Source organism: Erythrolamprus reginae, chromosome Z, assembly GCF_031021105.1.
Source record: "Erythrolamprus reginae isolate rEryReg1 chromosome Z, rEryReg1.hap1, whole genome shotgun sequence".
NCBI classification, from domain to species: domain Eukaryota; kingdom Metazoa; phylum Chordata; class Lepidosauria; order Squamata; family Dipsadidae; genus Erythrolamprus; species Erythrolamprus reginae.
The window spans coordinates 149,297,106-149,301,233 of NC_091963.1; positions in this window are offsets into that span (position 1 = coordinate 149,297,106).

A 4,128-nucleotide genomic window follows, 5' to 3' on the forward strand; every position below is an offset into this window, starting at 1 on the left:
TAGCAACTTACTGTTTTGGTAGCAGGCCATCATTGGCATGGATGGCCAGTAACAGCGAATGGCCGTGTTTTGTGACACGGTGTGTGTTTGCATGCACTCACATTTTCGATTCTGGGCAAACTGGTTGTTAAATTATGTTGTATTATGTGAAACCCGCCTCTACATCAGTACTGCAGGAAAAAAAGTGACTTTATTTACGGTACTAAAAATGTTTAGAAGAAACCCATACACAATCATGCACTTTCATCCAATTCAATCATTCATAATATCGTCTAGAGCAGTGATTTTCAACCTTTTTTGAGCCGCGGCACATTTTTTACATTTACGAAACCCTGGGGCACATTGAGCGGGAGGGGGGGGGGTGGCTAAAAAAAGTTTGAAGAAAAAAATTCTCTCTCTTCCTCCCCTTCGCTCTATTTCTTTCTCCCTCCCTCTTTCTCTCCCTTCCTTCCTCTTTCTCTTCCTTCCTCTCTTTTTTGCTCTCTTTCTCCCTCCCTATGTCCCTCTATGTCTTTCTCTCTCTCCTTCCCTCCCTCTCTTTCTCTCTCTCTCTCTCTTGCTTTCTTTCTCTCTCTTTTTCTCCCTCTTTTTCTTTCTCTTGTTCTTTCTCTCTCTCTTGCTTTCTTTCTCTTTAGTTCTTTTTCTCGCTCTCTCGCTCTTTCTCTTTCTTTCTTTCTCTCTCTCTCTCTCTTGCTTTCTTTCTCTCTTGCTTTCTTTCTCTCTGAGCTTCGCGGCACACCTGACCATGTCTCGCGGCACACTAGTGTGCCACGGCACACTGGTTGAAAAACACTGGTCTAGAGCAGTGTTTCCCAACCTTGGCAACTTGAAGATATCTGGACTTCAACTCCCAGAATTCCCCAGTCAGCATTCGCTGGCTGGGGAATTCTGGGAGTTGAAGTCCAGATATCTTCAAGTTGCCAAGGTTGGGAAACACTGCTCTAGAGATCATCTCATCATTCATGGCTCCCATGACCACCGGCAGTGGTGTGTCTTCAGAGCTTTACGAAAGACCAGGAGGGAGGGGGCGGTACGTATCTCTGGAGGGAGTTCGTTCCAGAGGGCCGGGGCTGCCACAGAGAAGGCTCTTCCCCTAGGCCCTGCCAGACAACATTGTCTGGTCGACGGGACCCAGGGAAGGTCAACTCTGTGGGACCTAACCAGCCGCTGGGATACAGCGGCCAATTGCCTTGCTGAGGAATGAAAACTTTTTGTGTCGTTGTAAGTCTGAACCATGGTCATATATGTCAAGGATTACCAATGTGGAATGTTTTTCCCCATATTTTGCCTTGGAAACAATCTCTAGACATTTCCTTCAAATCTACGGCAAATTAAAAAAAGGCATAAATACAGCTGCAACTCATTTAATAACCATCACGCTCAGTGACGGAAACTTTTCCCCACGCTATCGGGTCTTCAAACAGTCACTAAATGCATATAGTTGTAAGTTGAGGGCTAACTCTCTTGTCTGTTTTCTGAACGTGTCCTTTTGTCTCTCCCTGGAAAACCTCTTCTGTATCCCCGTTAAGCTAATGCGATCCTCGGTTGTTATTAAATGGAGGCGTAGAATTAAAATCAGGGGGAGGATTGGTACCATGTTGTAAAGCTTTAGTAAGGCCACACCGGGAATCCTGCATCCAGTTTTGGCTCCCACATTGCCCCCCCAAAAAATATGTTGATACTTTTGGAAAAAGTGCAGAGATAGGACATTGGGTGGAGATGTACGACTGGGTATCATCAGCTTACTGATGATACTTCACCCCATGCCCTTGGATGATCTCCCCCAGCGGTTTCATGTAGATATTAAATAGCAGGGGGGAGAGGACCCACCCCTGAGGCACCCCGCAAGGGAGAAACCTAGAGGTCGCCTTCTGACCCCCCACTAACACCGACTGTGACAGACCGGGATCATATATATTCTCTCCTTATCTCTTATATCATATATATTCTCTCCCTCCCATCTACTTCTCTTCTTTTTACTTTCTATCGTTATATATATATCTTAATGTCTATTCTCTTCCATAAAATAAATAAAATAATAATAATAAAAACCACTGAAGAACAGTGCCTCCCACTCCCAACCTCTCCAGACAGCACAGAAGGATACCAAGGTCGATGGTATCGAAAGCCGCTGAGAGGTCAAGAAGCACCAGGACAGAGGACAAGCCCCTGTCCCGGGTCTGCCAGAGATCATCCATCAGTGCGACCAAAGTGGTTTCTGTACTGTAGCCAGGCCTGAATCCTGACTGTTGAGGGCCTAGATAATCAGCTTCTTCCAAGGACCGCTGGAGTTGGAGCGACACCACCTTCTCAACAACCTTCCCCATAAAGGGAAGTTTGGAGACCGGACAATAGTTATTAAGCACGGCTGGGTCCAGGGAAGACTTCTTGAGGAGTGGGTGCACAAGTGCCTCCTTGTAGGGAGCTGGGAAGGACACCCCCAATATTTGAGGGGCTGCCACAGAGAGGATGGGGGTCGGGTTGTTTTCCAAGGCACCAGAAGGCCAGACAAAGAATAATGGATGGAAACTGAACAAGGATAAATTCAACTTGGAAATAAGGTGGAATTTTCTGACATTGATGGAACAAAAGTTGCCTTCAAACGTTGTGGGAGCTTCATCACTGGCGGCTTTCAATAATCGGGTTGTCGAAGCGTGGAACTCATTACCGGACTCTGTAGTATCATCCCCTAACACCCAACATTTTACCCTGAGACTATCCACGGTTGACCTCTCCAGATTCCTAAGAGGTCAGTAAGGGGCATACATAAGTGCACTAGTGTGCCTTTCGTCCCCTGTCCAATTGTCTCTCCTTATCTCATATATCATATATCTTTTCTTCCTTTCATATATCTTCTCTACTTTTATATCTTTTCTTTATATATAATACTTCATGTCTATCCTCTTCAATATGTATTGTGTATTGGACTAAATGAATGAATGAATGAATGAATGAAAGAATGAAAGAATGAATGAAAGAAAGAATGAATGAATGAAAGAAAGAAAGAAAGAAAGAAAGAAAGAATGAATGAATGAATGAATGAATGAAAGAATGAATGAATGAATGAATGAATGAAAGAATGAATGAATGAAAGAATCAATGAATGAATGAAAGAAAGAAAGAATGAATGAATGAATGAAAGAGAAAGAATGAATGAATGAATGAATGAATGAAAGAATGAATGAATGAATGAATGAAAGAATGAATGAATGAATGAATGAATGAACGAAAGAATGAATGAATGAATGAATGAATGAATGAAAGAAAGAATGACTGAATGGAAGGAAGGAAGAAAGAATGAATGAATGAATGAATGAATGAATGAATGAATTATGGGTTACTGGGACTCATAAGGCAGGAGGTGGTCCCGCAAGAAATCTGGCCCGATGCCACGTTGGGCTTTATAGGTCATAACCAACACTTTGAATTGTGTTTTGTTTTGGAGAAGGTGTCAGATCACCGCCCCAGGCTTAGAAGGCAAGACGTGACTCTGCCAATAACTGTCCAAGCATCCGTTCTTCGCTGGTCAATTTGAGAGATGCTTCTGAGAGATAGACTATGCCAGCGATCCTGAGCGGCTCCAAAATGGGAAGAGAAGTGAATCAGCTGGGCGGGAATTTAACTCTGTCTTCACCACCATTTCCTGTTCCGTCCCAAAGAAATTCCAGGTGGCCTGACCAGGATCAGGATCAGAATAGATCTGGAATGGACCTTTACTTCTTTATTATTTATTAATTTGATGTGTATGAGTTGGGCAGCTTAGAAGTCTAATAAATTAAATTTAAATTAAATTGCAGTCCATCCAACTCCCTAAGGACTCTGGGTAGCTCGACCTTGGAGGTCTTCTAGTCCAGCACCCACTGCACAAGCAGGAGATCCTACACCAGTGGCATTTTTTAATATTGCACTAAATCAGGGATCCTCAAACTACGGACTCTGGGACATACACGTGCAATGAACAATTGTGTTCGGTGACGGCCCGCTACCGCAATGGTCAGGTGCTACATTCTGGTAGGGATTTTCGGGTTGCACATGCAGCTGTACATTCCTGACACATGCACATGTGCCCCTGTGTGAGATTTTGGCTTCTGCACATGCCAAATATGAAGATGCTTGTGTGAGCGAGAT